Genomic DNA, 12200 nt, shown 5'->3' with positions numbered 1-12200 from the left:
TGCAATTCACCTGAGCAGGGACAAGAACTGAAATCTTTCTTCAAGTGAGTGAGTGCCCAGGACCTTCTCAAATGCTTTTCTTGCATCTCTTTGGATAAATTAATATTTCATCATTCCATGGAAAGTAGGCCATTTTCACTGGAGACATTGAGTGCCACACTCCAGAGATACTTTATAACCTGGAAATTAGGGCATCATTTAAGAGGTGACTATGGTGAATCTCAAAAAGGCTTAACCATGAGTGAGGTTGCTCTGTACTTTGTTGAGTATGCTCACTTCAGTTTTTCTACCTTATGCACTCTAGGTGGCAGAAACTTAGTAGCCTAGGGAATTTAGGCACCTTCATCATGGGGAGGCTTTGTTAGGAGTGGTTGGAAGAGCTAAGTTTTCAATTTATGGACCTAATGTGGCACAATGGGTGCCAGATTTCCATTGTGGATCTGGCCTGTAATTTATGCCACACTTATAAAATAGGAATAAAATATGTCCTTACTCATAAAAGACATGCAAGAATAAGTCCATAAAAATAGAGAGGCAATTATAGCTTGGTGATCAAAGATGGACAGATTGTATTACTTCAAAATCAGCAGAATCTGAAACTGTAGCACAGGGAGGGCTTATTTTAATAGACTGAAATTAAGGATTTTACAAGGGTGGCTGCAAAAAGATGTAGAATGAGACCTACATTGAGATAATGCTAGCTATACAGGGAGAAAAGTCCTGATGCAGGATTGGGAATTCACAGACACAGCCTGGAAATGCTCTGTGGTGCTAATTTGAATTTGATTAAGATTTATCTACCCCAAACCAATTATTAATTGACCTGCTGCAATTTATTAATTGGCCTTTTGAAATAGAATCTTGCTCTGAGTAGGATTAAAGCAGAAAAATTGCTGGAATGGGGGAAGGAATCTATGGATGGATATACTTTCCTAGCATACAACTATGTTTATGTAATGTATGTACATAGATTTACATGACATACATGTGGCTATGCTCTCATGGCTATACTTAGATACACTTATCATGCCCTAAAGCTTCTGGAAGTTCAAAAAACAGTCCTCAACTATTTTTAAAAGAGAATCTTTGGTCAGAGGCAATGAAGGTGGAGCGCACAATGAAGCAGAATAACAGGCTGCAGCCTGCACCTCCTTGCAATTCTGTTGCCTTTCTTTAGAGGAAGATTAGCCTCAATACAAGGCATCACATTAAGTTTTATTTGAGTTATGCCTGAATTCAGTATCAGGCATCTCCTATATGGCATTCCCAAGCCTAGTGATAGCCTTGATAAGTAAAGGTGGCCATCAAGGAGAAAAAATATAGGCTCTCTCTAGTTGACTCTCAGATCAAACGCAGGCCCTAGAGTTCTCTGGAGTGGAACCAAAGCCATGGGTTTCTGAAGTCAGTTTTCTGTTCTGCTTGGGGTGCTCCTAGCAAAAGTTTTTATCATGATAAACCACTGAACCACTGTCTTCAGTGGCAGTGGTTGCCGTGCGAAGCATCTGCCCTTGGCCAATTAAATCCAGTAACTGTTAGATTTTCAGTAAGTTGCATGAAATAGAGGAAATTTGCAGCTGTTCTGCTTAGTATGGAAGAGACGACATGCATCAGCATCCAATGCTCCATTTTAAAGGGCAAAGAATATGCAGAAAGTATAAAATAAGGTATAAGCCCTAAATTAAGTGGTACTATACACAGTAGTTGCTCTGTTGTGCTTCCAAATTCAGAGGTGCTGTCTTCTATGTCTGTCTTTACAGACATACCCACAATGCATCTAGTGCAGACTTCCATTTAGGTTATCATATTAAGGAGAGCAGACCTATAACCGACAAAGCTGGTGGTCCCAAAACAGAGCATGGTCCCATCTGGAAGCTCTTACCTTAGGGATTGCACATACATATATCTTTTTTTTTCTTCCAATCTTTATTGCAGCTGGAAATGAAAAACACTTTCTGTGCAACTCACTGTAACAAACTGGTACACATATGTTCCAATAGGAGATCGCCTAATCCTCTTCTTGCTTGAGTGGTCTCTCCAATTTCTGCTGTATAGCTGACAAGTCCCTTTGGTTTCATGGAGAGTTTTTTTGCTTTACTGATTTCTTCTCAAGGGAAATCACCAAGATCAGCCTTTTCCACAAGAAATAACTTTTTCTTACTTATTTAGATAAGCTAAGTAATTCCATTAAACGTTGCTCCTGTTAGGTTCCTTCTATTCAGGATTTCTTTTATCATCTTTACAGCAGCACAAGTTGGCTTGATCAGCTTGGGCTGTATTAGGTTCTAACCTAAACAGGTAAAGTAAACTGATCTTATATGGGAGTCCCAGCAACATACGGTGTTTATTCGGTGCAGCTAGAAAGACCTATAACAATGCTATTCATAGTGCCCCAGGCTAGCTCCTGAAGAAGTTTAGCTTCAAACCTATATCAAATCTTCATGCTAAGGGCTAAGAATTCTTGAAAGACATCAGTACCCCAGCACCAGGACTCTTCCGCCACGAACTGACTGAAGGGGAATGATCTGTGCCAAGCACAGCATTTAGCACACGTGGGGATATCACCAGCTACTTGGTTCCACCAGCTTTACAGTCATCTTCTCTGCCACTGCATCATAGGAGTGAATCTAGCCCAACATATGCGACACACACATACAACATGTTTCAGCTTCTGTTGACTGAACGACGGATACAGGAGAGAGACAATCAAGGAGAGACTGAAGAGTTATTGGTGGAAAGATGGAAGCATTTCAGAAGTCTTTCTTCTCTTTATACATGCTGTGCTTTTAAAGGCATCTGTACTCACCTTAAGTAGGTTACAGCACCGCTGAGTGTTCCCATAGTCAAGAGGGGGAAAAATTCTGTTTCTGTCATGGGTGAACAAAAGACTCAGCACCATCCTATAGGACAAAATCCCATGGCCATGACCTCCAGACTGAATTATTAAAACACAGGAATGAGGCAACAGTTTTAAAAAGCTCCAACTGGTAGCTCTCTGATGTAGCTTGAATATCAGCTCTCCCTTTAAAACCATAACTTCTTAGAACAGCTACTGAACCAAAATTAGAAACAAAATTGTCAATGAACAAGGGCAAGCTTATGAGCGCGGGCAACACGACTTTCACAGGAGCTGGGCTTCATTCCTTGCAAGGGTTGTGGAGCAAAGGCGACTGGGGAGGGGGGGCACATGCCCTCCCCGCCCCCCGACAGGGCCATCCCTGCCACCAACACCACCGGCAGCTTCTGCGGGTGCTTACCAGCCCCATCTCTGCTGCCGGCGGCTTCTGCGAGTGCCCCCGCAGACTCAGGAAACACCAGTCGCCCATGTTGTGGAGAATTCTCCATAACTAGATGGAGACTGGATATCCTCCTAAAAACCAATGCTATTTCCTCCCAAAAGTGGCCTTGGTGTAGAAATTGTTGAGTGAAGTCTTTGGCCATGTGCAGAAGTGCAGAGCAGAGAAAGGTTCATTTCAGGCTTTAAAGCTAAGTTGAATAGTTCATACTATACACTAATTAAGCTGTCCCCTTAGCAGCTTCACTGCCTAATTTCTGAGGAAGCACAGGTGGAAAGGGCCGTGCTTCTCAGGGGTGCGTTTGGGAGCATTTAGGATACAACAGAGACATCTCCCAAGTGACCTAACGCTCACAAGGTCAGGGGTAGAGCTGGAAATGAAACCAAATTCTTCCATGTCCTGATCCAAACTTTAAGCAACAAGATGATCCTTGTAAATTGTAAACTTCTGTTTAAGAATGCATTCCATAACGTGGCACTAAAGCTCACAAAGCCATCACAGGAAACCACTTAATGCCTCCAAACTGCCCAAAGTTCAATACGTGTCTTACTTTGAACTTCAGATCTATGAAGGGCTGATCCCTCAAGCAAAAACCGCGCTCTATTCTATTAGCAAGGCTGATATGTGGGGGCTAAAGCAACAATTGTATTATGCACCCATATCACAATTAGAGTCCCAGGTATCAATGAACCTGACAAGTTCTTGGCTGGTGCCAAGAAGAAAGTTTCAGCCTCCGTAACAATGTAACCTGGAATATGGTGCCATCTTCCTGAAAGCAGAGCAGAGTGCTGCTTTATTTATGATCTCAAAAATCCTAATAGAAGTACATTAAACTCAGTGGAGCAAACAAAGCTCTTTCTGGGCTCATGACAGCAGGACTTTTGCTTTTACTAAGTCAGTGTTTTAGTTAACTAAACACGGTAAAAAGATCTACATTTTGAGGCAATACAAATTGGTTTGAGAAGCCTGGTTTAACTTAATGTGGGCTGACAGGATTTCTTAACCACTGCACTTCGGAGGAAGTTCATGATTTAATTTACTGGATACGACTACATAACGGCAGAAGGAGCACAGGAACTGTCAGATTGGAATTAGGATCTGGCTACTTTCACTGCCAAAAAGCACTGTTATTTAAAATGGAAGATTTTAGTAAGATCTTTCATGTGGGCTGTATCTATAACATAACCAGGGCATGCTCAGAGGCTTTGACATGATCTTGGTACAGTAATACAATATCTTTGTTACCTAGGAGTACTGTTTACTCTGTCAGGTGAAAACACCATCACCACCAATGTCATCTGTTCACATTACACGTGAGGTCTTGAATATAAACAATTGTACCTCTAATGAACTAGACAGTGGTACCAGGGCAGCTCCGTGCCCTGGACAGTGGCTGTACAAAGGGCAGTGCTGGCAGCCATGCCACCAGCTGTGTTGGCAGCTAATTTTTTTGTCCTGTCCCCTGCCCAAAGGAGGCATCTGGAGATGCTGCCCCAGTCACCTACCCTCAGTTATGCTACTGCTGGTATAGTTAAAGCATTACAGCTGCATCTATACAAGGGTTACACTATAAATAAGCTTATACTCAGGAGTATAAAGCTGAATTTTAAAACAGCAGGGCACTGTACCAGCAGCAGGCTGAGCACACAGAAATATGTCAGTGATGTTACCTAAGCAACCTAGCTGTGAAAACCACCCTTAATGGAAATGCATTGTGCATGCAATGTAAAATCCTGCATGCAAGACAAATGCCTGATATAGAATATTTTTATTAGTATTTATATTTCTGAATTATTATTATTTCTATTTCATGCCGGAGTGCAGCCCCATCCTGGATTTCAAGTGAGGGAGAAACACTCCAGGACCCTTTGGCAGCATTAAATTCCTGCTTATACAACAGTATAGCCTATTCCTGTAAATTAAGGGGAATAAATTATATTAGTACCATCCCCTTCATTATGGCATAACTGCACCAACAGAGTTGCACCAATTGATCTACATTGGTTACAACAAAATCACACTAACAGATATAGTTTTTATACCAATGTAACTATGTGTAGGCCAGAAGAGAGACTACTTCACCAGCCTCCTGCATGCTGACCCTGCTCTTAATGTGAAAAAGAACAGAGACTATAAAGGCTAGCTAGCCAGATCGGCCACAAGAAACTTCCCATCCCCAGTGCTAGATCGCACTGGGGGGCAGAAGGCATCCCAGCTAGGCTGCTTCCCCATCCCCCACGCTATATCGCGCCAGGGGCAGAAGGCAGCCCACCTGGGCTGCTTCCCATCCCCAGTGCAAAGTAGCGCGGGGGACAGGGAAGTAGCCCAGCTGGGCTGCCTTGCTTGCCCCTTCCAGATCTTGCGCAGGGGATGGGACATCAGCCCAGCTCGAATGAGTTCCCATCTCCGGACTATGGTCAAAACATTTTGATTTTTGAAACATTTTGACCAGCCTCATTTTGTTTCGAGGCTATTTTGAGGGCCTTTGTTCCATTCTGATTTTGCTGTTTCCATCTCAAAATTGGTTGAAACGGTGTCAGAACAAAACGGCTGGTGAAATTTTGCACAGCCCTAATACACACAGACACACCACCTAGCCCTAGAAGGGATTTTCATTGTAGAGAGAATGGCTGATCTGATGGTTAGGACACTAGTCTTGAATTAGAAGAACAATGAGAATAGTTGATTTTTTCATTTAATGGGGGAACTGAAAAATAAAATTAGAAAAGGTACAATTAAAAAGGTTTCTTTGCACTTAGTTAATACAAGCACAGAAGAAAGAAATGTTTTCATGATACACTTAATTCTTGCACTCTACAGAAGTAAGGCCTTCATTCAAAAACTGAGAAGCCAGGGTTCAAAATCCCTTTCTGCCCATTTTGGAACACAGAATTTAAACTAGGTCTCACAACCCTAAGGATTCGACCCTGACTGGAGGATTACTGACTGTTCTGGGTTGGGTTTCTCGTTCTCCTGATTTTTTCCCCCCATTTTGCATGAAGTAAAATACTCAGTGGAAGAGGGACCATACCCTGGTGCCTCACCTCCCACATAAGTGCCCAAACTACCAAGCTAAAGAATCAGTCAGTCTCGCTCACATGAGCACAAACCTATAATTTATGCTGATGATGCGGGGGGAGAGGCATGCTTTACCAGAAGAGGTAATGCATCAGTTTGACCCAGATCCACAGTGCCTGTATAGATTGGGCGCTTCAACGGGGTTTTTTTGGTGCTTTTATCTAATAACTGATTCAATCAGCTATTAGATAAAAGTGCCAAAAAAGCCCTACTTAAGCACCTGATCTATATAGATCAACCTATATAGGTCAAAACTAATACAATGCCTCTTCTGGGCATGCACTGGGTTTGGCACAGGAGCATGTCAAGTTTAAAGTAAGGTGCCTTTTTCGGGGGAGGGAGGGGGGAGGAGGAGGTTGTCTGTAAGCAGAGAAGTGGAAAAGCTTTACCTATGACACACCCCAGAATAGTTTATAACCCAGTGGTTAGGGGACTCCCATCCGGCAGGGGGGCCTACTGTAAAAACTGGGGCCTAACAAGGCTACTTCAGTTGTAAACACAAGCAAATTAAAACTTAGATGTTCTGGTCACTCGTACCAACAAACATTGAGAGGGTCCCAGAGTGTCAAAGTTTGAATCAAGCCAAATAAAAGACCTACTAATGTAGTTGTAGGGCAGTGGCAAGACTGTGTCAAGTAAACAAGAAATAATATAGGACTAAAAAAAATAATAATAATCAACAGACCAAAAATTGATGCACTGGGAATTAAGTCCAACTGATGAATGAATTGAGAGGATAAGTTGTTCTGTCCATTGCTCGTCTCTAAAAAGAGAGACACTGTAGGTGAGAAATTCCAAGCTAGAGAAAGCTTGAAAAGAAGAAAAAGGCCATCAGCCTCTACCTCATACCAAGGATTTTCTCTTCTAGTCGCAAGCCTCAACGATCCCCCTTCTTCATTGCACTAACCTCAGCTCTCCACTGGGAATGCCTATCATACCTAAACCAGCAAGGACCCCAGCCCAAGACATACAAGACCCTGCTTAGTCTCTCTTTTCTCATATGCAGTCCTTTCTGTGCTCTACTACCTTCCCCTCCCACCCCCTTTTTTTTGTATTTTCCTCTAACCTGAGGCCAACTATTCAGCACTAGAAAGATACGACGAGGCAGCCCATGCAACTTCTCTCTGCCCAAGAGAGCAGGAAAGGAGAGGGATCTGACGACAACATCTAACGTGACTGGGGAAGTGAGTTGAGTCTGAGCAACAACAGTTGTGGCCAACCTGCTAGCCCTGTGCATCACTGATAGCTGCTTCGCATACACTTCGGATTTGGGTGATTTGAGGGGCAGTGATTCGATTCCGTGATTCACTGTCCCGAATTGATTAGGCCAAATATCCAAGTCACCCAGGCCAGGCCCCTCCCCTGCCCGCTCTCCCAATGTGGTAATGGCTGCACTGCCCGCCCCAACTCCCAGCACTTGGGGAAAGAAAGCCCTGACTCACCAAGTACTGCCAGGTGTCCCCCACTGCCCCGTGCTGCCCCCTGCTGCATGGGGGGCTCTGCATCAGCCCCCCAACCCCCCTCTCTGCTCCCCCAGCCCCCTCCACGGCTGCCCTGCCCACCCCAGCTCCAGCCCTTTAAGAAGAGAAAAAAAACCTGAGCATCTCTCTTGACTCACCGATCCTGCCAGGGCCCCGCGCTGCCCTACGCTGCGTGGAGGGCTCTTTCACGAGCCACTCGAAGCCCAAAGGCCACTGTAGGAGCAGTGAGTCCCAGGGTTTCTCTCTTTTTTTTTCTTAAAGGGCCAGACATTGGGGGGGCCTGGCAGGGGTCCCCCCATGGTCCCCTCCCCCCCTCCAGCCCTCCCTCCCCAACCCCTATTTACCTGCTCCAAGTCTGGCTCTAGCTCTCTGCTGCAGCGAGTGGGGACTGTCCAAATCACTGAAGCTCTCCAAATCTTTTCCAAAGATTCGGACAGCTTCAAATCGATTCAGACCTTTTTATTGGTCCCCTGATTCAATTCAGATTCAGAGATTCAGCCACCAAATTCGGCTGAATCTCCTTCGAATTGAATCACTGCCCAAAGCTTTGCACAGCCCTAATAACTGACTAGCCAGCTTGCTTCCTGAGAACATAATAGTTTCATAGTTTCATAGAAGTTAGGGGTCAGAAGGGACCTGAATAGATCATCTAGTCTAACCCCCGCCACAGGTTGGAGCACACGCTGGGATCACATGATCCCAGACAGGTGTTCATCCAACCTCTTTTTGAATTTACCCAAGGTAGGAGCGAGGACCACTTCCCTAGGAAGTTGGTTCCAGATCCTAGCTACCCTGACCGTGAAATAGTGCCTCCTAATCTCTAACCTGAACCTATTCTCCAGCAGCTTCTGGCCATTGTTCCTCGGCACCCCAGGTGAGACAAGTATATTTTTTCCACCACTACCATGCTTGCTTTTCACCACCTTGTGTCTCTTTTCTGACCAAGGCAGGGGAAAAGACTATCATTTGCAACTGAGAAGAATGATTCTTTTCTCCACACTAAGAAAATGGAAGAAGATAAGGATAAAAAAAGATTGTTTAGCAGAAAATGAGACTTGAACATATATCTTCTTTCCAAATAAAGGATTTGGATAACTCTCAAGGTCCATTTATTTCATCACCATTAACACAACAGCCTTGGGATCAAGTCCTTCCTCCAAAATAGGCCAAGGAGTAGTTTGAACCTGGGTCTTCCATTTCCTAGGTGAGCCCTGTAAATGCTTCTTGGCAACCGTCAATTTTCTGGAGCATGGTGGATGCATCTACAAAAGACATCTACTGCAGATCTAACTAATTAGCTCCACAGTAAACATCTCAGCATAAATACAAGTACTACCCTGCCATGGAGTTTTTTCACATGCAGCAGCGCACATGTTGACACTGAGCTGCTTGGCTAGGACGTGAGGGTGCTTCAGTGTGGGGGCTGCCTGCTGGCTAGTCCTATGCTGAAGTATCCTTATGCCCCAGCCAACCCCTCCGCAGCACATTGAGCCTGGTCAGAGCAACCCTACGCAGCAGGCTGACTTTCAGGGCTGCTCCGACTGGGCTCCTTGTGCTGCACAGGAATAAACTCCAGACATGATTGCTCTGGATTTAATTGCTCCCAGGTGCACTTTCAAATGGTATGCTCAGGAGCCATCTCAGCTTTAGCAGACCCTTATTTATAGGAGTTACCCCACCATGAGTAGCCCCACCACATTACCACCAAGCCCTCCAGGCTGTTGCAGTTTACGGTCATACCTAGGTGGGCAGCATTCAAGAAGCCTACTCATAGTACCAGTACCACCTTCTCCATTTCAACGCAAGTCCCCCTGTGATGGGGGATGCCATTCACAAAAATCACACCCTTTTATTTTGCAACCAAAGAAATGAACCATCTGACATTTTCATTTTTGTTTTGGTTAAAGCTTTTTGCCAAATTTGGCCAAATGTGCAAATTTCAGCCAACCCCATTTTGGCATAGAAGGGTCAGGCCCCACACTGTTTGCTCTGTTCTGCAGAGAAGAACTAGATTTAATTCCCTGATCAGTCATAGACCTCCGGCCTGATTCTGGCCATTCTTTAGGCCTCAGTTTCCTATCCATGAAATGGGGGAAGACAGCACCATCCTCACAGGAGTGTTGAGAATTCAAAAATGGATCGAGGAGCTCTGGGAAAGTAGCTGCAAAATAACAAAGCTCTTTGCAAAAGAAGTCAAGATATCATTGTCCCCATTTTACAGGTGAACTGACCTACCCCCAAGGTCATCAGGAGGACCTTGACAGAGCTGGAAAAAGAATTCATATCACGAGTCCTAGGGTAATGATTACCTCAGCAGTATTCAGGGCCAAATCTGAGCATTATTCCACAGGCCAGGGAAGACCTGTAAGAGACTTCTCAAAGGCGGACCCAAACAGTGCCCTTTGAGCCCTGTCATCTTTTTTTTTTTTAACCTTCATTGAAATCATTGTTTTACGTTAGTCCTCAACCCTACAGAGTACAGCATATAATATGGGCTCCAGGATTTTCTACCCTGAGCATTCAAAAAGTCATAAGTCAGGGATCAAAGCATCATAAAATTAGTGTATAAATGTCATGACACTTGTTTTATTTGCCCGCTGGGTTTTGAGTTGTTACAGTTCATGTGTTCTAATTTTTTTATTTTAACCAGGAGGGCTAGAAATTTACTTTAAATGAAAGCTGGGAATCTCATCAAAAACCACTCACAACAGCTTTAAGATAAAAAGAGAGAGAGTTAGCAATGCCTCAGCTTTGGGGGGTTTTTTTGATTGGGAAAATTCAGATTTTTGGCACCTACATCCTCTCACCAGGGATTTTAAAAGCTTGTGGATCAAATCCACAGCTGGTGTGAATTAGCAATACTCCACTGACGCCAAGGGAGTTATGCTGATTTACAGCAGCTTTTACAGGTACTCCGGGGGTGAGCGCTTTAATTAGAGCAGCTCTGAGAGCTGCTCTAAGTAAAGCACTACCCTGTCTTGTGTATCAGCCGTCTCCACACTTAACAAACGTCAGTGGGTGTGCTTAAACTAAAGCTCATTTGATGAGCTTCAGTTCAAGTGACCCTGCTGCCATTTTTAAGTGCAGGGCTACTGATACATGAGATACTGGAGGCTGCTGGAGCGCAGTAATTGCCATGCTCCAGCAGAGTCGATTAATCAAGTCTGCTCCAACACGCTGGATTTGCAGCACATTGGAGCAGCCTCTGCACTCGTGTGTACGCACCCACAAGTTTTAGAGAAGTGGCTTGTGCAGCGGGTGCTGTGAGCAGATGGATTTGTTTGAGGAACTGGCTTTCTTTGTTCGCCAATGGGCATGACCCCGTCCTGCCACAGGACTGGAATTTCGTTCTCACACAAAACTCATGGGGTCCTTTATCTTCACATCTGTCAGACACTGGCCTATAATCTCTTGGAAAGGATGTCATTCCTGCTACAACTTCTACCCCAAGAATTGAGAAGATCCATACCAATTCAGGCAGGTTAATTTAAGAGCACATGAACACATCTCCCACACCTCAGGCTTAACTCCGGCTATTAGGCCAGAGAAGCCTCATGGCCTTTAAGAGTCTCCTGCCTTTATATTAAACCGTTGTGTCTTGTGCTCTTTCTTGCACTTTGCTTCACCACAGCACTAACCACACTCCATTCAGGACCAAGCCCTTAACTCTACAGATATATGTTTTTATTTCGATCATTTAAAAACTGGTTAATCAAAACCAGCCATGATACAAAAATGTTATTTTCCAACTGTGCTCAACAACCATGTCTCTATCTTCAAAGGTAAACCCCTCATTTCAGGGAAGCCTGTACTGTGACTGAGACCCAGATGGCCACTGATCACAGCTCTCATCAATCAGGTTTACTTTCTGAATAATAGGAAGGTTCACTGCTTTCAGTGTCAATGGGTAAAAGGAGCCAGTCAAAGCAACAGAAATTTTTGTAACATAAAAGCAGAACCAAGTTTGTTTACTGAGTGGGATTAATGTTATCCATCAATGGAAAAACCTGTAAAAGCAAGAGCCAAAGCAAAAGGAATTAAGCAACAATGTATACAATGTCAACATTTCCATTATTCAGCCTCCTCTTAGTAGCTTGCACAGGGATTTATACCTTGCTGTAAACCCTCTCCTTGCACAGGGCTACAAAGAGTTAATGGACTGAACTTTTCATTTTTGAGGATGGAAGTTGAAACTATAACATGAAAGTCACCTACAAGGTCCCATCCTGATCTTTATGTATTGACACTAGAGCATTTGGCTCAACTGGCAGTTCCTGCTTCAAGCAGCTCAGCTGTAAAGAAGCAGGGAAGTGAAGAAAATCTTCTGTAAGGTTTGTGATAGTGCTGA

The sequence above is a fragment of the Alligator sinensis genome, unplaced genomic scaffold, assembly GCF_000455745.1.
Source record: "Alligator sinensis unplaced genomic scaffold, ASM45574v1 scaffold601_1, whole genome shotgun sequence".
In the NCBI taxonomy this organism is placed as follows: Eukaryota; Metazoa; Chordata; order Crocodylia; family Alligatoridae; genus Alligator; species Alligator sinensis.
Note: the sequence above shows the minus strand (reverse complement) of the source record.